The sequence below is a fragment of the Acomys minous genome (assembly GCF_964271855.1).
Source record: "Acomys minous genome assembly, chromosome: 13".
NCBI classification, from domain to species: domain Eukaryota; kingdom Metazoa; phylum Chordata; class Mammalia; order Rodentia; family Muridae; genus Acomys; species Acomys minous.
Window position 1 is genome coordinate 35,786,711 of NC_140495.1, and position 25,373 is coordinate 35,812,083.

A 25,373-nucleotide genomic window follows, 5' to 3' on the forward strand; every position below is an offset into this window, starting at 1 on the left:
ACTTGAAGTCACCTGTGAGAAGAGGAGCATAAAAAGTAATAATTTGACAGAGATTTTAACCTACTAAGTTAGTAGGCCTCTAAAATACTTAGCTGTAGATTTGAGTAAAATAATCAAAATCTATACATTAAAAGATAATATTGAAATCTGTACCAAAATCTGTGACCTTGCATATTGTACTTCCCCACAAATTAAAAACAATAGGAAATAAAATTATTATAGAGAACTATAAAAAGTGTGCATAAAATCCTATGCAAATGGCATTAATCAATGTTACTTAAAGTCACATTAAAGACAGTATTAAAGTTCCACTTAAACTTTTATTAAATGAAACATAGCAAAGTGATAAAATGTACTATGAGACAGCCCTTAGAGGTCATAGTTCAGAAGCATAGTGAGGAATTTATCTTGAGAAGCCTATGCTCACTCTAGAAGTCTCTCTCCCGTTTTTAAATACCCATGCTTAAATCTTAAGATAAACTAAAATATTACTACATAAAAGAATTAAATGTTTGTCACAAAATATTTGTGTGGAATGCATGCTTTAAAATGTGTGTGTACAATACATAGAAAAGTTTGGCCGTAGTTGTAAACACAGACGCACAGACACACACAGACACACAGACACACACAAACACACACACATACACAGAGTGCAAGACATGAGAGAATGCTTAGGACACAAAGCCAGTGTTAACCCTGGGATTTGGAATGATTTTCATTTTTCCTTATTTTTTTTTTAAAGATCATTCAAATAGCATTCCATACGTCGGGGGGCATGTTTGAAAATGTCATAACAAAATTCATAGTAATTACAACAGAGAGAGGTGGGACCCGAAGATGCAGTCTGGCTACTCAGGAGTCTGGGGCTACAGGAAAATGAGTTTAAACCCTGTTTGGGATATTTAAAAACCATCTCAAAATAAAAGTAAAAAAGAGAAAGGAACGTGGCACAATACGTGGGGTTATAGTGGAGAGGTAAAGCCGTTGCCTTGCCTTGAGTCCCTTCATTCTATACCCCTAGGACGGTACTAAATATGTAAGCAAATACACACACACACACACACACACACACACACACACACACACACACACACACACAAAGATCGAAAAGCTATTTTCCAGCTTATGAAAAAGGAGCACATATTACTTTCAGTCATAAGAAAAAATAATGTATTTCCAAAATGCGAGCCAGGCCTGGGAAAGCACTGGAAATTCACCCCTGGGTTGACATAGCACAGCCCTTCGGCATGTGATTACACAGCTCTGAGTCTCCCTGACTGCCTTCAAAGCCCTTTTAGTCTTTGGACCCACAAGGTAGTGACAGTGAATTGAACTTCCTTCCACACAGAATCCAACTTTCATTATTTGCTTACCAGAAAATAACTGAGGTTGCCTCTTAGTAAGCTTGGAACTGACTGTCAGTATTCATACATTTCAAAAAGGGAGCAGTAGTTCAAGGAACCACTACTGTGCGGTTTCTATACATCGATCGCCACATATAATTCTCCCAGCAATCTTGAACACTGGGTGCCATCATGACAATCATAGAGACTGAGAAATCTGAGAAACTGATTAAAGAGCCACCTAAGGTCACAGTGCTATTTTTAGACAGGAGACTGGAAGGCGTCCCCACTCTTCAATGGTTTCTTTCCACCCTACGCAAATAATCAGCTACAAGCTTCTTTTGACTTTTGATGCTTGTCTTGTGACTTTTAACTGGAATCCAAATACCCTGGGGCTGTGAAGTGACTTCCTTATCAAATGCTGCTGTAGGAGCATCCGTGCCTGTATTTCAGCAGCTGGTGCAGATTTGGGAAACCACTCTGGAACCCTGGTCAAGGGTTTCTATAGCAAGGGAAGGGATGTTCTGGATGGGGGGGTATCAGATGGGATCACTGCCAAAGCGTCAAAATTGGGCCCCAAATGAGTTTTGTTTCCCCTTCTATCTCATGGTTCTTCTTTGCTGTCACCTTAAGAGAGTTCACGGCTCTAATCTTGTGGCAAAACTTTCCTTGCACTAAGTCTCTAGTCCTCCAGCTGCGGGCTAGACAATAACCTTGTGCCACGGAGAGGTCACACAACAAGATGGCTGCTGCCAGGCCAGAGTGCACTCTTTCTCTACTATTAATCCATGTCTGTCAGTGGGATAACATATCTCTGGACCCCCTTCCCTTTCATAAAAATAATACCCGCCTTAAGATTCATTTTGAGAACTAATGAGATGGCATACGGCAAGTGTATAACCCTGAGTTCCTACTTTTTTTTTTTTTTTTTTTTTTTTTTTTTGGCTGTTGACCAGCATTCAGTAGACAATGATATGTTGGATTGTCTGGAGACATATTTTTTATATTGTTTTATATTCACTTTTTAATCAAAATTCTACCCCTTCTGTGTTCCCACATTGAAATGGCCAGGCAGAATTGCACTTGATTGATGAAAATGATCAAAATCAACACAATGGTAATAGTCGGAAACTTGGTAAACACCCTATGAAAATAATATTTAAATGAGTTGATTATATATAATTATAATTCATTAAAGATGTTCAGAGGGAAGAAAGCAATGCAATGGGCACAAGGCAATATTGTATATTTAGTCTTCAGCATACTTACTCTCATCTATAATAATACTGGTGTCTAAGATCTGAGAGGGTCAGCCAAACATCTCCTTGTGCATTTATAGACTATATTATTAACTTGTCATATTAAGAAGCAAAGCTCAGAGACCTGTATATGTAAAATACAGGGCTTAGATATTTCTGTCGGTGGAAAGAGTGAGGTCCAGTCAATGTTCATAAATTTGTTCTATAAATGTTTGCTGAGCATGGTCTTTTGAGCTCAGTACAATAAGGAAGAGGGAAGTGGGACACTCTCAATGTCTTAGGTTTATAGTCTGCTGGAGGCTTTGGTGAGGAGGGCACACAGGTAATTATAATATAAAGTAATCTGCAGTAGAGGAGAGAAAGGCAAGAAACCAGGGACTTGGGCAGCTGAAGGGGCCAGGCATCGGCCTGGCTTCAGAATGCCTCAGGAGAAAGCAGGGTGGAGGCAGTCGTGACTATGTCTGCCAACTCCACAGTTTTGCCTCTGACTGACTTTATGACTCACCTATGCAAATCTTCAGATCTACATGCAAATCCACTGAGCTCTTCTACATTATGTCCTTACTGCTAACATAACTATCAGAATTTTCGTGTGCGGAGAGTGGGGGAATTTGGCGTCATAGTAAAGCAAATGTCGACCTACCATGACACGGCTGTGCTTGGTGGTGAACAGGGCACACACGATCAGGCTCAACTGACCACTTGCTGGAAGCCCATGGCACATTAGGTTACTTCCATGAAAACTTCATTTTCTTCTATTCTGCACAAAGATAATAATATGTATTTTAAAGTTTGTTTCAGGATTAAATTAAGTCCTTGGTTTTTTAGGTTTTTGTTGTGGTTGTTTTGTTTTGTTTTTAGGTAATTATAAGCCTTTGACTATTGCTAATTCCTTCTGCTTACCCAGTGCCTTAATGAGATGGGAAATTTCTCATGATATTTATTGTTTGTACTGTTATAAACATAAATGGTTTCAATAACAAAAAGTTAGCTTTATAAGTTTCCAAAAAACCAAACACTGATTTAGGAGAGAAAACTTGGGATTTTTCACATTGACAAAGGCAGGAAACTCCCTTAAAAAGAAAAACACAGAAAGACTACCAGTGTTATGATGTAACAATAAAAACCAACCAACCAACCAAGAATAAAAAAAAAAACACCAAAAAAAAAAAAACGTATGTCACAAAATACAAATTTTGATGTTAAATTCCTTTTTAGTTTTTTTGGGGGGTGGTGATTTTGGTTTTGTTTTTTTTTTTCTTTCTTGCTCCTTTGTTGTTGGTTTTTACTTGTGACAGGATTTCTCCTTGTAGCCCTGAGTGTCCTGGAACTCACTCCTTAGACCAGGCTGGGCTCCAACTCACAGAGATCCACCTACCTCTGTCTCCAAGTGCTTGGGATTAAAGGCGTGCGCCGCCGCCGCCTGGCTTAAGATAAATTTTTCTTCATCTTATTTGTAAATGGAATGATACGCAGTTTCACGTGGCATAATGTTAAGACTTTGGAGGTGTATTTCCTATGTGGTTGGTTCTTATTTGATTCAAGTGGGAGGGTAACACGTATTTACAAGGACCGTACCAGGAAACATAATTCCTGTATCTGTTTGCTCAGAGCTGCAAGGTGGTGGAAGACTGGACGCCTCAGGGGACTTGGAGTGTGGCAAGTTGCTTCTTCTAATGACGAGTTTTCTCTAAAATCCTTGTGGCTTTGGCAAAAGTAGCGTCAAATTTAAAATAACAGTCTGAGTTCATAGTAGGTTATTTTTGTATGTCAGTGTCTAAAGTCAAAAATACGTCATGGAACAAACAAATTGAATAATGGGTCTGAGGGCTTTATTAGTCACAGCAGGCAGCACGTTGGAAGTAGCTATTAACTTGCTTTAGCTGGTTACTAGCTACTGGAATTTGGAGTGATGCTTTGGGGCATCAGTGAGAATTAGAAGACATCTACCCTGTCTTACACACCAGTATCCCCAGGCATCCTCCCATCACACTTTGGAGCCATCCTCTACCAAAACTTCTGAGTGTGGTGTAATGTTGGGAATCCAGGAGATGCTCACCTATTTCCTTCCCACAGATTTCCAATTGTACTTTACTCCCCCTTCTTTTTGTCCCATACTTGAGATTTGGAGCTTATGTGGGGGGAAAAAAAGTTGGACATACAACAGTGGCAGCATGAATTTTTGTCTGTTTTGGATGAGTTTGGGATATCAGAATGATTTCCTGGGTCGACTCCTCCTTCTGTTCTTTTGGTTTCACTGAGAGGCTGTTCAGAAATAATTCTTCTTGTGACACACTACAAGCAAAATTCTGTTTGTGCTTGGGGAAGACTCGGGGAAGGTGTGTTGTGGGGAGTAAGAGAACTTTGGCAATGTTCATAAATTTTCCCTGAAGTGTTTTCAACTCTAGACAATAGGCTAAAGACTTCACGGCCGCATGGATTGAATGCTTTGCTCTGCTTAAGGTACGCCTGATTTCGGTCCTCACGGATTCTCCCTTTCAGTCTCATCTCTGAAGGTCACAGATAGCAGCATCTTCAATAGGTCCACAGAGGTATTGATGAACTAAGGGTTCTGGGTGGCATTAACAGAACAAAGACTTATCAGAATGAAAGAAAAAGAGTGTGAATACTAAGAGTAAGGGAACGGTGAAGAAAAGGATGAGGAATAACATAAGTAATTATTAGGAGTTACTGAGGCCAGCCCATGCCCCACAAGGAGATGCCGCCCACTGTTACACACCACACCGCAAGCCAGGGAGCTGATATTGTTGGTTACATCTAGTTACCAAAGAGTCACAAATGCCAGTTACTGAGAGAAAGCAGGCTCTCTGACTGCCAGGGCCCATCAACTTCCCCACTTCTGCGGCTTGCTGTGGCATCATTTGTGCTGACTCTGTGTTGATAAATACTAGCTGGAATCAACTCCTGAAGGGAATTATTTATAATCCCCGTTTGGCTGGTGAGGCTTCTACTACTCTGAAACAAGAGTTGAAACAAACAGGACACAAAACTGCGTTTTCATACCTGCATGGAAAAGCTTTAGTAGTTTCGGTGGGTGGGTCATAGTTGGAGACACTTTGACTCAGGACACACCCGAAGGGCAGTGGCTTAGCTTTTTCCTAACCATACGCTGTCTTTTCTGTCTTACTCAGGCTCTCATTAAACACTCTCCTTGACAAAGTCTCCTTTTTCTTCAAAAAGGCCTTTTTTCCCCCCTCAGTTTGTCTGACCTATTTATTTTGTGTGTGGGTGGTTTTGTGTGTGTGTGTGTGTGTGTGTGTGTGTGTGTGTGTGTGTGTGTGTGTGTGTGAGACTCTGCCTGGCTCAAAAATTTTAATGACTGAATCTAAATTTTCAGCTATGAGCATCATGGAAATCCTTACCAGAATGTAAGCACACCTGTTTTCCTTTCAGAATCGTCTGCAGTCTGCATATCTCTGCCTGCTCAACTCTGTAGATCAGATGGTAACAGACATAGGATTTCAGTCACTTACAAAGGCGCCAGTTAGCACACATGCCCTGCAGACCAAGTATATTTTGAACCAACTGACACAACATGCTTATGAATGGAGATGGTCCTGGAGGGCCAGACAAGAGAATGAGGGTGAAGCCGGGAATCAGGCACAATGAAGAAATCCCAGTCATTAGCTTTCCTTGATGAGGCTTTACTGCTCAGTAGCAGTTTATTTGCATATGGAAATGAGTGCATAAATATGTGGTGGATTCATCTGCAAGTTTTCAAAGTGAGAACTTGACAGGTTTGGGCAAGTCCCAGAAAGCAAGTAAGCACAATTACCATAGTGCCAGTAAAGCAGTGGAGTTTCCATAAGAGCTGGGCTGCTGCTGCTCAACTTCCTGCCTTTTTAGCCCTGGGATGAAAAAGCACAGTTTACAATTCTCTTTATTAAACCATTGTACAATTCCCTCTCTGTGCTTGGGGATGGGGGTGGTGAGGCCTTTCAAGTTCTTTCAGAGAAGCCAATCGCTTTAGTGAACATCGTGAGTTGAGTTGCGGACGGGCCTTACTGCCACTTGACCCATAGAAAGCAGGGAAGCAGATGGGGCCAATTCCTGCCCTTCAGAAGTGAGAATAAGGCAGCAGCAGGAGGCCGAGGGAATCAAATTGTTTCCAGTTGTTTCCTATTATCCCTATTCTACTTGACATCGTTCTTTCCCATGATAGAGCACAGTCAAGAAATGCTAAATAGAAGATTCCAGAAATCGGTCAAAAGTTTTAAACTGAGTGTCATTTTGAGTAGTGTGAAGAAATTTTAGAGTATTTCACTCCAATTTGCCTTGGACATGAGTTTTTTTTTTTTTTTTTTTACCAACATGTGCACATAGCATACATTACCCATCCATTAGTAACTTTGTAGCTGCCTGAGGTGTCAGATTGACTGCTGTGATATTGCATGCTTGGATATTTTGAGCAGTTTTAAGGCAGATTTGCCTTGACCAGTAAAACGAGAGTGACGGGGCATGCATTGTGAAGTGAAGAAAGCCTTTATTTTTCTTATTAAAGCAGCTATATAGTGGTTTTTTTAAAAAATAATTCTTCATTGGCTTGGACCCCTTCCTGACTATAATCATTCTGATGACCTCTGGCCATGTCACACAATTAAGACTAATCACTAAACTTTGAGAGCTAGTCTCATGGAAGTTCGAGATATGGTACTTAAATTTTTTACATACCGGGCTATTCAGTCACTTCTGAAATTCCACATTCTGACTCCTCTCCTTGGCACTCTAATGAGACTGCCGGGTAAAGGTGACAAACTATCTGTGTGCTTTCTGCACTGAACACTGTTGAGCATGTCTGCCTTCTTCGTTCTCCTTCCTGCCTTGGTTCTGTGACACCACTCTTTCAATTCACCATCTACATCACTGATCATATGTTTGAGGTTTAAAGTCCAAGCTGTCCCATTTACTCTATGTCTTAATTAATGTTCATGTAATTAAGATGTTGATTATTTTCCAGGATACGACCTTTGCTAGGTACCTGCTCCACACAGAGATTTGTATAGAGTAAGCTATTCTAAGAAGAAACAAGTCTACAAGAGAACTTGTCTCTTTCTGGAACTGATGCTTCTTCAAAGTCTCAGAATCATGACCTGGTAGTCGTATTAGGCTTTCCCTCACCCTCAGCCACAATGCCTCCAGCCAGAGTGTGACATGGCACTACAGTTCTGTTTCAAATCTCACCTCACATCTTTGTTTCTTGATCATGGATGCCATAGCCACAGTCTCATTCTTTAATTTCTGGTTTCCTCTACCACCTCTGGATTTCCCTTCCTCCAGCAATAATTTTCCTAAGATTTTTTGGAAAGATCTTTATAAAACACAAGTGATGGACTGTTTCCATCTATGCACTCAGTGATGTAGAGTAATTACCACAGAGTTATGAAATTTTCTCAGGGGTCTCAGTAAGCTGTGATTTCTCACCAGTCTGGTCTTGTCTCCTGCCATCATACCTTGCTGTAATTCATGTGGCTTTCTGTATACTGTCTCTTAGACATGGACTCGATTCATCTGAGGGGAAAAAAAAAATCCAAACCCAAAACTGCAAAACCCTCAACAACAAACATCCAAAAACAAACAAACAAACAAACACCCCAAACCGATCATTATGTCTTCCAGAAAGGCATCCAAACTTTTCAGCTCTAGCTATCAGGGTCCTTGTCTCTAAGCTTCCAGAGTGGCATTGAGAATGATCCGTGGAAGGCCATGTCGCTATCAGTTCTTTCAAAATGGCATTGCTCAACACCATAAGCCCATACTTCATCTCTATATTCTGCACACCTAGATAGCGTGTACTAGGCATACAATAACAACTGGCCAGGTACTAGGCATACAATAAATGTCAGATGAATGTTACAGCTGTGGTCTAAACATCTGAAGGGCGTTAGTGAGTCATTGCCAACCTCTACAGAGAAGATAACATCCAAATAATACCTCAGGCAAGGAATTAGAGTGGTAGGGAGTTGAAATTTCTCAGCAGTGGCCTGAAAAAAAGATGGGGCTGGAATGAGGAGTTATGGGACCGTGGCTTTGGATGATGCACAGTTCTTGGGTTTTGTTGTTGTTGTTGTTGTCGTCATCGACGTCATTGTTTTGTTAGTTCTCTAGGTAACTTGCATCAAATATATTTAAAGTAGGATTAATGTCCCACAAAAGAGATTCTAAGAGACATTGTGAAAATAGCTATCAACATATTTGAAGAGATAAATATTGACGTATCACGTTTTAATTCTAATGATAGCCCTTTTACAGCTTTTACGTCACGATTGTCATAATTTTGACATTTACAAAGTCATTCTTCAAGAGGTGATGATTAGGCCTGTTTTCTTTTCTTTTCTTTTCTTTTTTTTTTTCCAGGCAAATTAAGTCCACTGTCCAGGAAATGCACAAAGTCACAAGAACTAACAGAAAGGCATGTGTGGTAGGCAACAGGCGAGGCTGTTAAGCCACAACTCACAAAGGCCTCTATAAAGAGTTTGTAACTCTACTATAATAAGTTCACTTTTTCTCTTACTCTTTTTTTTTTTTTCATTTTTTTCCTTTTTTAGTGGAGAGCCAAACCATCTCTCTTATTTTTACCAACTAATCTGAAGTTTCTTCCACCCTGTCCTTTTGCTTCTTTTTAAACACAGTCACTATTGGAGTATGCAGAGGCCCAGGAAGGAGAGAAAGCATAACGCAGAGGGGTCAGTGCTTATCAGAACCACATAAGAAGATGAAGAATTGCTGGGCGGTGGTGGCGCACGCCTTTAATCCTAGCACTTGGGAGGCAGAGGCAGGCGGATCGCTGTGAGTTCAAGGCCAGCCTGGTCTACAACAATGTGAGTCCAGGACAGCCAAGGCTCCACAGAGAAACCCTGTCTCAAAAAACCAAAAAAAAAAAAAAAAAAAAAAAAAAAAGAAGAAGATGAAGATTAAGCCTCCCAGCAGGCCTTGTGTGTTCCTGGATATTGGGTCCTCCCAAAGCTTCCAGGCCTGGAAACGTGCTTATCTTTAGTGACAGCTAGGCAGAATTTCAAATATTACATTGCAGAGAAAATTACTCTTTTTGTCACCAAGAAAGAAAGGGGGAGGACAAGAGAGATGTCGCTTTATAGCCCGAGTCTGGCACTGTCAGCATCTTGGAACTTGCCTCCCATACTCTGTCTGGCTGGCCTTGGCCTGCAGAAGGCAGGGTTGCTGTGTAGCATGAGAAGGTGCAAAAACAAACATGGGCAGAACCCCAGACACCAGACTGCAGGAAACATTCTGAGAGTTATAAAAGTGAAATACTGCTTCCAGCTGTCCCTTTCTTTATACCAGGATTAAGCTGAGCTCAAAGGGACTGCAGACACCAGGCCAGAACGGCATCATCTATTCCAGTTACAAAGCAGGTTGACGTTCTCAGCCCTCTGTGCTAAGGAGCAACTCCCAATTCTGATCCCTCTCTCCACTCACGGACACAGTCTCTAATGTGCTTTTTATATGTGCATTTGAAGTCACGCAGTTGCTGATGCTCAGGGCATAGCGATGCGTCATAGTCCTCCCTTCCGGTAGCCAGGAACCTCCTGCCCACTGGTCACTTGCTTTTCCTAGGATGTGCCATTCTCTGTGGTGGCTTTTTGTTTGCTTGTTTATTTTTTTGTTATGGCCCATAGAAATGTGGTGAAAATGAACATCATCACCGAGTAATAAGATGCTAACATGGCAGCAGACTGAAGTAAGCCCGCAGTAAGACCCTTTGTTAGCTTGTGTTTAGACAGATTTTCTTATCATGATTTCTGGCGAATGGTGATCATGTCAAAGAGATCTTCATCACATAGTAGTTATTTCCAACTTAAATGCCATTAGTTCAGCATCTATAAACTACTTAGATAAAGCACATGATATCTTTCATGTTCATGTTACCATTTTTTTTTTTCATTTCCTTTTGAGACAACATCGTATGTAGCCCAGGATAGCGCTGAACTTGCTATATAGGATCCAAAAGCTATCTTGGATTTCTGATCCTCCTGTTCCCACCTCAAGTGTCCTGGTATTACAGGTTACGAAGCACACCCAGTTTTATGCATTGCTAAGGGTGGGACATCACTCCGTGTGAGTACTCAATAAATAATAAACACTCCAGCAGCTGAACCACATCCCCAGCTGCTCCTATGGCCCTTTCCAGCTACGGAGAGTTTTGCCATTCCTTGGCTGCACATCCATTTCAAGGTGAATGGCAGCTCAGAAGCACACAGCAGAAAAAAAAAAAAAAAAAAAAAAAAGAAAGGTGATGTAGACACGGTTTGCACAGCTCTCCGGAATCCTACGATTTTATTTTTAACATGGCAGTTGTTGCCCGAAGCTCTTATTGATGGTTTCTTAGTGTTAAGCTGAACGGTCATGGGAGGATTTATTTTCAAATATTGCTGAAGTGTAACGACTCAAATCTTTTTGTCATTAAGTGTGCTCGCTCGTAAGGTCCCATCTGAAGCCTGGGCTCCCTCTGCTTGGCTGTCTTTTGTGAGGGTCTGATTTCTATCTCCTGCTGCAGCGCTTGACACTCGCTGCTCTTGGTGAACTGAGACCATTTCCACACGTGGACTGGGAAGTCAGGCCCTGGGTGGAAAAGAGGAAACGCTGATCATAAACCACGCAGCCCCTCTGAAACTGTGTGAGCACCGGCAGAGGCATTTCCGAAAGTCCACGCCAGAAGAAAGGCCGCATTTCTGTGAGGTCTGTGAATCTTTGCTCCGCTTCAAAGCCTTCCTCCTTCAGATTTAGGAGCTCACACCCGGCAGCCGTTCATCCCATGCCAGCTGACACGCAGAGTAATATACAGCAAATTAAATATCTTTGCTAATGCTAGCGTTTCCCAGCTCTTTGAAAATATTTCTAATAAAGGAAAATGTCAAAGCGTGTCAAGAGCAACACCTTCTGTGATCCAATCATTACAGCCTTAAGCTGCATAATGAAAGTCCTAGCCTCCTCCTCGGTAACTTTTATCATCCCGAGTTAGTCAATCACATTGAACAAATTCCAGGAGCCTGCCTTGTCCTTTGTCTACAGATGAAAATGTAGCAGGTGTAAATTGTAAGAGTCTTCACATTTCATTTCAAATCTTGTCCTGCCACAATTAATTTTCTTTTAAAACTTCTCTCAAAAAGAAACCATAGGACTGCATTGCAATGGTAAGACATTTAAAAAAAGATACATTTGTGTGCATTTGCAAACATACTACACATGCATTCATGTACATTATATATACATGAGATGGAGCTTTGATCTTCACCCCAGACTTATGTAGCATTCTCCATGTGGCTCAGGCTGGTCTTGAACTAACAGCAATCTTCATTGGCATATCTGATCACACCGCGGGCAGTTGTATTTTTAACATAAAAAGCTTCATAAATACCTTCACGTTTGTGAGTCGTAAAGATTCTCAATGAAAACTTGTGACTGTTGAAAAATGAGATTTTTGTTTGTTTTTTGGTTTTTGAAGACAGGATCTCTCTGTGTTAGCCTTGGCTGTTCTGGACTTGCTTTGTAGACCAGGCTGGCCCCTAACTCACAGGGATCCACCTGCCTCTGCCTCCCGAGTGCTTGGATTAAAGGCTAGTGCCACCATGCCTGGCATGAGATGATTTGGGTGCAATTACTATTTCCATTTTACAGTTGTGAGGTCTGAGGCACAGAGAAATTTAAATGACCAGGAGTTACAGGCAGAGAAGTGGGACAAGTAGAGTAGACTTTGATTTGGGAATAGAGTATTCCTGTGTCTAGATTTCTTGATTGACTTTACATGTGTGTGTTACTTTAATAGTTGTGTGAGCATTATGACATATTTGCATAAACCTGGATATGCACCATTCACTGTGACTTATTTTTAAAACAATTTTTATTGAAAACATTTTTTCTTTTTTGTTAATCAAAAATAGATTCTTCCTTCATACCATACATTCTGACCACACTTTCCCCTCCTCCTATTCCTCCCAGCTCCCTGCTACCTCCCTCTCCCCAAGAGCCACTCCTCTTTCATCTCTCTTCAAAAAGGAGTAGGCCTCTAGGAGTCAACAACAACCACAATGAAACCAGATACAATAAGACAAGGAAGAAGCCCTCATATTGAGGCTGGACAAGGCAACCCAACAGGAAGAAATGAGTCCTGAGAGGAGGCAGAAGAACCAAAGACACATCTGCTCCCACTGTGAGGAGTCCATGAAAACCACCAACAGCCACAGCATAAATGCAGAGTACCTGGTACAGGCCCCATGCTTGTGAGCCCATGGGAGCCCTGCTTAGTTGATTCACTAGGCCATGTTCTCCATCCACTCCAACTCTTATGATCTTTCCTCCCTTCTTGTGCAGGGTTCTCCAAGCTCTGAGGGGGAGCCACCTGAGGGAGACCTCCAACTTAGAATTTCTCTCTGCTTAATGTCTGGCTGTGGGTCTATGTACCTGTTCCTATCTAGTGCCAGAGGGAGCCCTCTGATGATGACTGGACAAAACACCAATCAATCTAAGAGTATAGCAGAATAAGGAATCATTTCATTGGGTTTTTTTTGTTTGTTTGTTTGTTTTAGTCTAGTCATGTTTGGTTTTACCTTAGCTCTCTGGGCTATCCAGTCTCTGGTTTCTGGAAATCCAGGCTGTGTCTGACATGGACCTCAAGTTAAACTAAACATTGGTTGGCTACTCCCACAGGTCTGGTGCCACCATTGACACAGCACATCTTGCAGACAGGAAAGATTGTTGGGATTATAGGTAGAAGACTTTGTGATGGGGTTGGTGTCCAGGTTTCTCTTTTCGTAGCCTGTAGGGTACCTTCATGTAGCACCAAAAGAGACGAGAAGACAGGTGTGAAGATTCCACGCAGGCCCCAGCTTGAGCTCTCTACCTTTAGTAAGCTGTATAGATGTTGTCCTCAGCAATGGGGCAACACTGTCAGTTTTCAGAAAATGACCTTCTGCCCTAGTATCAGACTGAGTTGTTTGGGGATCTTCATGGAGCCCTCTCTCGGTCAACAACTCAACCAACTGCAACACTGGCCCACCACTGGAAGTCTTGACTGGTTACAAAAGATGACCATGTCAGGCTCCGTGTCCTCTCTTATTAGGAGTCCTCATTAGGGTCACCCTCATAGGTTACAAGGAGTTTCCATTACGCTGTTTCTGCATCTTCCCAGGTGGTCCCCCAATATTAGTCATTTCTCCCTGAACTCTCTCACTCCATCCCTCTCCCCACATATAATCCCTTCCACTGTCTCCAACCTCCACCCCCACATCAGACCACTTGCAAAATCTGTTCTCTTTCTCCTTCCCAGGGAGACCTATGCATCCCCCTTAAAGCTCTTCCTTTTACCTAATCTCCTTGGGTCTGTGGATAGTAGCTTGATAATTATTTACTTAACAGCTAATATCCACTTATAAGTAACTACATCCTCAGTGAGGATGATCTTTCTTCCCCATCTAGTTGCCTGCAAATTCATGATGACATTGAATACTGCTCCACTGTGTAAATATACCACATGTCCTTTACCCATTTTCAGTTGTGGGACATATAGGCTGTCTCCAGTTTCTGACTATTATAAATAATGCTGCAAGGAATGTGGTTAAATAAGTGTCTTGTGGTAGGATGGAGCATCTTTTGGGTATGTACCCAAGAGTGGTATAGCTGGGTCTTGTGATAGATCGATTCACAACTTCCTGAGGTACCACCATATTGATTTCCAAAGTGGTTGTACATGTTTGCAGTCCCAGCAGCAATGGGGAAATGTTCCTCTTATTCCACATCCTTGCCAGCATGAGCTGTTGCTTGTGTTATTGATCTTAGCCATTCTAACAGGTATAAGATGGAATCTCAAAGTAGTTTTGGTTTGCATTTCCCTGATGGTTAAGGATTTTGAACATTTCTTTAACTATTTCTCAACCATTTGAGTTTTCTCTATTGAGAATTCTGTTTAGATTTATATCCCATTTTTAATTCAATTATTTGATTTTTTTGATTTCTAGTCTCTTGAGTTCTTTATATATTTTGGCTATTATATATCTAGCACATGTGCAGTTGGTAAACATCTTTTCCTATTCTGTAGGCTGCCTCTTTTTCTAATTGACAGTTTCCTTTGCTTTATAGAAGCTTTTCAGTTTCATGAAGTTCCATTTTAGTAATTGCTGACTTTAGTGCCTGCTCTATTATTGTTTTGTGCAGAACATTGTCTCCTGTGACAATGCATTCAAAGTTATTCCCCACCTTTTCTTCTGTCCTGTTGTGGCTCTCTTTTGGCAATGTGTCTTGTTTCATGTTGAGGAACTTGATTCACTTGCACTTGATTTTTATGTGGAATAATATGTATGGATCGATTTGCATTCTTCTATAGGCAGATATCCAGTTTGGCCAGCAGCATTTGTTGAAGATGATTTCTTCGATCCGTTGCGCATTTCTGGTGTCTTTATCAAAAGTCAGGGGTCCATGTGTGTTTGGATTTACTTCTGGGTCTTTGATTTAATTCCATCAATCAACTTGTTTTTATTGCAATGGCATTTTTATTGTTATGCCTCTGTAGTACAACTTGGAATCAAGGACTGTGATACCTACAGAAGTCCTTCTATTGTTCAGGATTATTATTATTATTATTATTATTATTATTATTATTTTTTTTAGCCATTTGTTTTTTTTTCCCATATGAAGTTGAGAATTTTCCTTTCAAAGTTTGTGAAAATTGTGTTGGAATTTTGATGGGGATTGCATTGAATCTGTAGATTGCTGTTGGTGGGATGACCTTTTTTGAAACTATATTTTAATTTAATTTTTAAAAAATTTATTCAACTTACATCCTGATTATAGCCATGTCCCTCATCTACTTCCCCATCCCACCTTCCATCTTCCTCTTTGTCCCAGCCATAGTCCTTAGAGAAGGGGAGCCCTCCTCTCCTACCAATTGACCCCAGCCTATCAAGTCTCATCACACCTGCCTGAATCCTCTTCCTCTGTGGCTTGCCAAGGAATCCTGCCAGGGGGAAGTGATCAATAACCAGGCAACAGAGGCCATGGCAGAGACAGCCGCTGCTCTTCCAACTAGGGGACCCACATGGAGACTGAGATACCTATTGGCTATATCTGAGCAGGCTCCTGGGTCCTCTCTGTGCTTTGCCCTGGTTGGTACATTAGTTGTCACAGGCCCCTATGGGCCCAGATTTATTGCCTCTGTTGGTCTTCTTGTGGAGCTTATGTACCCTTCGGTTCCTTCTATCCTCCCACTCTTTCATAAGACTCCCTACATTCTGCCCAAAATATGACTGTGAGACTCAGCTTCTGCCTCAATCCCCTGCTGGGTCGAGTCTTTCAGAAGACATTCATGGTAGTCTCTTGTCCTGTTCCCTCTCTTCAACTACTTCCAGTGTCTATTCTATTTGCCCTTATGAATGAGAAATAAGTATCCTCGCTAGGGTTCTCCTTGTTACTTAGCTTCTTTAGGTCTGTGGATTGTAGTATGATTGTACTATATGGCTAATATCTGTTGATAATTGAGTATGTACCATGCATGTCTTTCTGGCTCTGCTCAGATATCCTTCACTCAGGATAATCTTTCCCAGCTCCATCCATTTGCCTGAAAATTTCATGGTATCCTTATTTTTAATAGCTGAATAGTATTTCATTGTGTAGATGAACCACAGTTTCTTTATCCTTTCTTCTGTTGAGGGACATCTGGGTTGTTTCTAGTGTCTGGCTATAATGAATAGAGCCACCATAAACATAGTTAAGCAAGTATCTTTGTTGTATGGTGAAGGATCTTGATATATATGATATTAGCTGTCTGTTGGATGTGGGGTTGGTGAAGAGCTTTTCCCAGTTGGTAGACTATCATTTCATTCTATTGCCAGTGTTCTTCACATTACAGAATGTTTTCATTTTCAAGAGGTCTCATTTGTTAACTGATGATCTTAGAGCCTGAACTGTTGGTGTTCTGTCCAGGAGGTTGTTTCTGGGGCCAATGAGTTCAAGGCTTTTCCCCCACTTTCTCATCTAGTAGATTTAGTGTTTCTGGTTTCATGTTAAGATCCTTGATCCACTTGGACTTGACCAGGGAATTTCAATTCCTTTTATTTTGATGTTGGTTGTGGTAGTGTGTTTATGTGCTTGTCTGCTTTTGGTTTTGCTATAGTAAGTTATTTATATCCTGTGGGGCTTTTTTTTGGGTGTAGTTAACCTCTTAAGATGGGATCTTTCCTTGTAGTATCTTCTGTACAACTCGGTTTGTGAATAGATACTGTTTGAATTTGGTTCTGTCATTGAATATCTTGTGCACTCCATCTGTGGAGATCGAAACTTTTGTTGGGTATAGTATTATGGATTGGCATCTATGGTCTTTTAGTGTTTGTAAGATCCAGTCCCTTCTGGCTTTTATGATCTTTGCTGAGAAGTCAGGTATGATTCTGACAGGCTTTCCATTATATGTTACTTGGGCTTTTTCTTTTGAAGCTTTTAATATTTTTTTCTTTGTTCAGTACCTTTAGTGTTTTGGTTATTATATGGCAGAAGGATTTTCTTTTCTAGTCTAATCTATTTGTGTTCTGTAGGTTTCTTGTATGCTTATAGGCATTTCTCTCTTTAGATTGAGGAAATTTTCTTTTACGATTTTGTTGAAAAGATGTTCTGGGCCTTGAATCAGAGAATCTTCTCTTTCTTCTACTCCTATTAGTCTTAGGTTTTGTCTTTTCATGCTGCCCTTGGTTTCTAAGATGTTTTGTGTTAGGGATTTTTTTTTTGTAGCTTTAACATTTTCTCTGGCGGATGCATCGGTTTCTTCCATTGTATCTTCTACACCAGAGATTTTTTTCCTCTATCTCTTGTATTCTGTTGATGATGCTTAACTTTGTAGTTCTTATTTTTCTTCCCTAAGTTCTCCATCTCCAGGATTTCCTTAGTTTGTGCTTTCTTTATTGTTTTCATTTCCATCTTCAGATTTTAAACCATTTTGTTGATTTCCTTCAGCTGTTTGTACTTTCCTGTAATTTTTTGAGTGGTTTTAAAAAAAATTTCCTCTTTTAAGGCCTCAATCTGTTAGACTGTGTCTGCCTCTACTTCCTTAAGGGTTTCATCTTTAAAGGCCATTATCATCTTCATTAGCATAGATTTAATGTTATTTTCTTGTGTTTCAGTTGTGTTCTGGTATCCAGGGCTGCTTGCTGATGGATAACTGAGTTTCTGAGATCCCATACTGCTCTGGCTTTTGTTGATTGTGTTTTTATACTGGCCTTTAGCCATCTGGTTGTCTTAGTATTGGCTGTTAGTTCCTGGTGCCTGCTGGAGTTCTTGGGGGGTATGGATAGAGCCCTAGGTAGGAAGCTGGATATTCCTGCAGGATTCCTTCTTAGGTTGGTGGGTATGTTCTTCGACTGGCACATGGTTCTCAGGGAATTGCTTACTGCTCTCCTAAGATGTATGATTCTCAGGAGCTTCTGGCCTCCTCTGGAACCTGGGGGCCCTCTTCTCCCCAGAGGAAGTCCTGCAGTCAGCCACCCTGCTACTGGCTTTCTTGCCCTGAGGTTTATGAGCTCCAGCTGCCCAAACCAGTGCTCAGACACCGTGACTGCTGCGCAGCCACGTTGGAAAAATCTGTGAGTTCCGAGATCTGACCTGTCTCTATAGGTAGACTGGTTGAGCTCTTTAGAGGTGTCTGGGGGCTGTTTTCCATTGATCCTGGGCATCAGGAGGCCTGAGGTTGGAGCCACACACGCGAGTAACTGCAAGGTTACCATGCAATGGTGGGTGGCTAGAGGTTGAGACCAGGCTCTGGCGTGAACCAGGCACTTTTCCCAGTATTAGCTGCGTGACCTGAGGTTGGACTTGTTCATTTCCCTCCTTGTGGGCTCTCCTCTCACCTGGGAAATATGGATGCTGCAATTTGGGGTCCATAACATGGCCTGTCAGTTGCCTTGCAATTGCTGCTGCTCAGATTCCATGGGTGGTCAAGCCCAGCATTCTTGGATCTCCCCAGGATGATTATTTTTATTATTCTAATCCTACTAATCCTTAAGCACAGATGATCTTTCCATCTTCTGATATCTTCCTCAGTTTCTTTATTCAGAGACTGAAGTTTCTTCATACAGGTCTTTCACTTGCATGGCTAGAATTACACCAAGTTATCTTAATTATTTGAGGCTGCTGTGAAGGGTGTTGTTTCCCTGATTTATTTCTGAGTTTCCATTTGCACATAGGAGGGATAATGCCTTTTTGAGTTAATCCTATATCCAATCCCTTTGCTGAAATTGTTTATTAGCTGTCAGAATTCCCAGTTGGATTTTTAGGGTCATTTATATATACTATCATATAATCTGCGAATCTTTTTGTTTTAGAGCTTTCAGGTGTGGTATTAAGTTGCTAATATGAGAGCTCTCCAATTATTTTAATGTAGGCACTTGGTGCTATGACCTTTCCTCTTAACACCTTTTTTGTTTTTTTAAATTGTGTCTTATAAATTTGGGCATGTTGTGTGTTCATTTTCATTGAATTAACAAAACTCTAATTTCTCTTTTTATTTCTGTCTTGACCTATTTTTTATTCATCAGAGAGTGTTTTCAGTTTCCATGAGTTTGTTATTGATATTCAGCTTTAATCTATGGTCATCAAAACACAAGTCTATCTCTTGAGACTTGCTTTGTGTTCAGTTTTGGAGTAAGTTCTGTGAGGTGCTGAGAAAGTATATTCTTTTGTGTTTGAGTGAAATGTTCTGTAAATATCTGTTAGGTTCATTTGGTTGAAAACATCTGTTAGAAACAGTTAGTTTCTCTGTTTAGCTTTTATCTGAATTACCTCTGTGTTGGTGATATTGGGGTATTAAAATCACCTGTTATCAGTGAGCGAGCATCAATATGTGATGTAGGCTGCATTAGTGAAGTGAGAGCCCTTCTGTTTGGGGCATCGATGTAAAGAATTGAAATGTCGTCTTGGTGGATTTTTTCCTTTGATGAGTATGTAGTGTCCTTCTCTATCTCTTTAGATTAATTTTTGTTTCAAGTTGATTTTGTTAGATATTAAAATGGCTACCCTACCATCCCTTTGGCTTTATTTGCTTGGAGTATCTTTTTCCAACCCGTTACTCTGAGGTAATGTATGTCCGTGATGTTGAGGTATGTTCCTTGTATGCAGCAGAAGGATGGATCCTGTTTTTGCATGCATTCTGTTAGTCTGTGTCCTTTTACTACGGAATTGAGACCATTGATATTGAGAGATATTAATGACTAATCATTGTTAATTCTTGTTCTTTTGATGGTGGTGGTGGTGGTGATGGTGGTGGTAGTGGTGTATGTCTCTCTTCTTTGGGTTTGCTGGTGTGAGATTATTTATTTTCCATGTTTCTATGGGTGTAGCTAACTTTATTGTGTTGGAGTTTTCCTTATAGCACCTTCTGTGTGTGTGTGTGTGTGGGGTTACTGTGTGTAGATAGGTACTGTTTACATTTGACTTTAGTATGGAATATTTTCCTCCATCTATAGTTGTTGAAAAACTTGCTAGGTATAGTAATTTGGGCTGGCATCTGTGGTCTCTTAGAGTATGCAGCACATCTGTCCAGACCTTTCAGGCTTTTAGAGTCTCCATTGAGAAGTCAGGTATAATTCTAATAGGTCTGCCTTAATACATTATTTGTTTTTTTTCTTACAGCTTTGTAATATTCTTTTTGTTGTTGTTGTTCTGTGTATTTGGTGTTTTGATTATTATGTGGTGAGGGAACTCTCTTTTCTGGTCCATTCAGTGTTCTGTATGCTTCTTGTATCTTTATAGACATCTCCTTCTTTAGGTTAGAATTTTTTTTTCTATAGTTTTGTTTAAAATATTCTCTGGGCCTTTGGTCTGGGATTCTTCTCCTTTTTTTGTTCCAATTTTCTTAGATTTGGTCTTCCATCATTTCCCATTTCCAGGATGCCTTGTGTTAGGAATTTTTTTAGACTGAACATTATCTTTTCCAGCATACCTATTTCTTCATATTTTCAGTGCCTGGGATTCTTTATTCAGTCTCTTATATTCTGTTGGCAAAGCTTGCCTCTGTAGTTCCTGTTTGCATTCCTAATTTTTTTATTTTCAGAATTCCTTCAATATGTTTTAAAAAATTGATTGTATTTCTCATTTTCAGATCTTTAACAGTTTTACTCATTTCTTTGAATTCTTTGTATTTTTCTTGACTTTTTATAAACAAATTTATTCATTTCCTCTCATTATTTGTTTGTGTTTTCTAGGATTTCTTTAAGGTACTTGTTCATTTCATCTTTAAAGACCTCTATCATCTTCGTAGACTTGCTTTTACGGTCTTTTTCTTATACTTCAGCTATGGTGGAATATTCAGGGCCTGCTTTGGTAGGCAGCTGGACTCTGTTAGAGGGCTGTTGCTCTGGCTATTATTGAGTGTGTGCTTATGCTGGAATCTAGGCATTTTGATTTGGGGCTATTTATACATCTAGGTGCTGATTTCTGACTTTGTCCCTGTTGGGTGGGTGTTTTGTTCCTCGTTCTCGGTTTCCTTTCTAGATTTTCAGAAACCGTGGTGCCTTTATTTTTTCTGACCTAATTGGCTGGCATGTTTATGGGAGTACTTGCTGGTGTTGAAGGGAGGGGCTGGGGGTGGGGGCAGCATTACGAACAACCCTGAGGACTGAGTCTAAGGGAAGTGAATGTGGAGAAGTTCCACAGTCAGCCTACTTGGTATGAAAATATTTTTTATACAATATGTTATGATCATGGTTTCCCCTTGTCTATCTCAACCCTGATCCATCCCCATCTCCTCACCCATCCAAGTCTGTGTCCTCTGTCTCTTCCTCTCTCTCTCTTTAGAAGACAAACAGGCAAAAGCAACAACAACAAAATATAATAAAAACAAAAACAAGGGAAAAAAACATAAGAAACACACATATCCCTACCACCACTACCACCACCACCACCACCACCACCACCACCAAACAAGTCCCATAAAAACACAAAATCCAAAACCATATACAAGTAAAAGACTGGTAAGTTTAAAAAAAAAAATACCCAAGAAAGCAGTATGAGATGAAAAAAATGTCCCCAAATGGCATTGAATTTATTTCCTGTTGGGCTTAGGGGCTTACCTTTAAGTGTGGTTTGAATACTCAGTGAAACTGTGGTGGTTTGAATGAAAATGCCATCCCTCTACCGCCGCCCCCTAACTCATAGAGAGTGACACTATTATTAGGAGGCATGGCCTTGTTGGAGGAAGTGTGTCACTAGGGGTGGGCTTTGAGATTCCAAGTGCTCAAGTCACGTCCAGTGTCTTGCATGATGACTTGGAGGCAGAACTCTCAGTTACCTCTCCAGCACCATGTTTGCCTGGGTGCTGCAATGCTTCCACCATGATGATAATAATAGACTAAACCTCTGAGCTGTAATCCAGTCCCAATTCAATGTTTTCCTTTCTAAAATTTGCCGTGGTCATGGTGTCTCTTCAGAGCAATAAAAACCCTAACTGACAGACCCCATCGGAGAAAGCTTATTTTTCCTTTGCAAGTGGTTGTTAATTGAAGATAGTTTCTATGTTAGGGATGGGAGCTTGGGGTTCATTTTCCCCTCTCAGCCCGGGGACCCCATTTGGCTCGAACCTGTGTAGGTCCTGTGTTTGTTGCTATTCACTGTGGCTTCTTGATGTCAAGAAATACATGTAGGGATACAGTTAACAAGGGCGTCACGAGGCTGCTGCTAGTAAAAATTAGCTTATTATTAGCTTTTATTAAAAATAAGTAGGATTAACAATAAAAAGTAATATTGCAGCAAGTGTACAGACCGTAAACATGGCCACTTATTATTACCACCCACTGTGTATTATGAATAACTGTGAGTGATGTGTTTTATATGTCTGGCAATGCGGTAGGCTTGCCTGCACTAGCATCATGAGTTTTTGTGGACTACATCACATTAAGACAGTATGATGGCTGTGATGTCACTGGGCAATAACAGTTTTTAACCACTAGTATGAGCTTCAGAGATGACTAAGTTGCATGTGGTCTACCATCGACTAAAGTGTTTTGTCGTACATGTTAGTGCTACAAAACAGTGATAAAAAGCTTTTTAGTTGCTGGTACAAATGTAGATATTATTGCTCATTATACTTAATTTTCAAGATATTTTAGTTTGCAAAATTTGGGGAAATATTCTAGAAGAAGAAGTTTCAGACTGTTCTTGGCCCTCTGTGGTTCTCTGACATCTTTCCTTGGTGATTTCAAGCTCTAGCCATAGACATAACTTAATTTCCACACTACTGGAGTTTCTCCTGGGAAAGCAAAGGCTATGTGGTTGAAAACTACTAGTATCATGGCCTGAGTTAAGGCAGTAACTCCAATCTGGACTTTGCTATTCGGCATAATAAAATACATAAACAAAATAGAATAGCTAATACTCATCCTTGAGTGTTCATGTCTTTAATGCTTTTTGTGGGGGATACACACATCTCTTTTGTGCCATACTAAGATATGGGGTTATGGCCATGGGAGTTCTTCTGTGGCTATTTAGATTGTGACCTAACTAGCTTTATTTTTCATAGAATTAAATTGTTTTATCTGGAAAACTGCCTGGTTATCAAACCATGGCATTAATACTTTGTTACAGGTTTCCTCAAAAAAAAAAAAAAAATGAAAGGTGAACCAATCTCGCAAAGAAAATAACTGACCGTAGTTATCAGTGTCAAAAGGAACATTTAAATAGAAGACCATACACCTTGAAAACTTGCACCCATCACTATGAGTGCAAAAGATCCCTATATCTAAAGACTTTGCAGTGATGCTGTAGCCTCAGATATTTATGAACCTTTGAATATTATAAGAGAACAAGTATAAATGACAAGTGTATAGCCATTAAAATCACTCGTGGGCAAAAGATTTACTTAAAATGCATGATAGACCAGTGGATTTTGGGATAAGGGTACAAGACTTTCATTAGAGGTAATTCAAATTCCTTATTGTAACTAGAGAGGACCACTGGCTGGGCTCTGGTAGAATGGTAAGACATCACCCGTGATTCTCTGAGAAATACATTGAAATATTTTCCCTTTGCTCCTTCCCTCTCTGTGTGAGGATGGGTAGGCACCCCTCTGCATCAAGTAGAAAATACAACACATCCAAGTAGGATGGGTGAAATGTGGACCAGAGAATCCAACCCCGCTTATTAATCCAGACACCCCAGACATCTGTAAATATGTGAAATAATCCTTGCTTCCTAAATTTTGTTTTATTTTTGTATGGTTATGCATAAGTTCTGCTACAGTAAACATCAATAGATAGTGCGAAAATGGCCTTTGACCTTTAGTGTTTGAACAATTTGATAGAGTATAAAGGATTCCAGGCCCAGACATTTACAAACTTCTGCAGTCAGAGCTGCAAAGCAGCATTTTTTTTTTTTTATTCTAAGTCTCAGAGCCGCTGAGTAGAAGGCACAAGTTCCTGTAAGAGGACAATGGAATGCTGATCATAATATGGCATGCTGGGGCAGATCAGAGCCAGTCTGGATTGTCTCTGTCTTGTTCCAGCTGGGTAAGGAAACTTTTCTTAAAGTGACTTTTAAAGCAACAGTGCTAGCTTGTCCTCTCTCTAAAGACATTTTGTTTTTTATAAAATTACAGCCTGAAAAACACACTATGTGTTTAGTCTGAGAAGGCAGCCTGAGCTGTTTGTTAAATACTAGATCTCAGATTTGTGGCTGTTCCTCAAAAATAACTACATGACACCGGCAATTAAATTTATGTATCATTTTGATTATTTATACTTTAGTGAATCAAAGGCGGTAAGTGATGATCTGTAGCCGAGTACCTCATCAGCACTTCATCGGCAAGCCCTTTGGATTCCCTGACTCACTAAGTTGGATACAAGGCATAATCTTCCCATTAACTAGTCTGGAGGCACCATCACCCAGCTCTGCTCCCACCCCGTATCCTGTTGTCCTGTTTCTGGGGTCTGGGATTCCTATGCTGAGAACATTTCCGTGGAAAACATAGATAGCGGCAGGTTAAGCCTCAACTGTTTGCACCTTTCTTCTTTTTCTTCTTCTTCTTCTTCTTCTTCTTCTTCTTCTTCTTCTTCTTCTTCTTCTTCTTCTTCTTCTCCTCCTCCTCCTCCTCCTCCTCCTCCTCCTCCTTCTTCTTCTTCTTCTCCTCCTCCTCCTCCTTCTCCTCCCCCTCCTTCTCCTCCCTTCTTCTCCCTCCTCCTCCTCCTCCTCCTCCTCCTCCTCCTCCTCCTCCTCCTCCTCTTCTTCTTCTTCTTCTTCTTCTTCTTCTTCTTCTTCTTCTTCCACCACACTGTGCTGTTGATCATTCCAAACAACAGACGTTTTAGTCCAGTCTCCCAAAATATGACACTATAGACACAGAGTGAGGACAGTGTGTAGGTGGGCTGTCTTCCTTCACAGGCCTCACTGCTCCAGGCACATCTACTTTAGTTCGCAGAATGGACATGCCTGGAGTTACATCTTGCTGAGCAAAAAGTGACAGGTAATGCTTGCAATGTGCTGTGGTGCTATAGTGGCAGGGAGCTGTACAAGAGAAGGGACAGAGAACTCAATGTCCTCTTCTAAGTTGCCTTCACAGTTAACACTGGGCCCTCCCTGATTTCTGTGGTTCAGTAAGTAAGGGAAGCTTGATGGTGGCGAGGAGTAATGGAAGCCACAGGGTTGATTTTAATGCTTTCTCGTGTCCATAAGGAAACCCTGAGCAGGAAGCTAGGCTTCCAGTCACTCTGGGCAGGACAGTTAATGACTCTACCTCATAGCTTGCCTTGTTGAATCGTTAACACACACT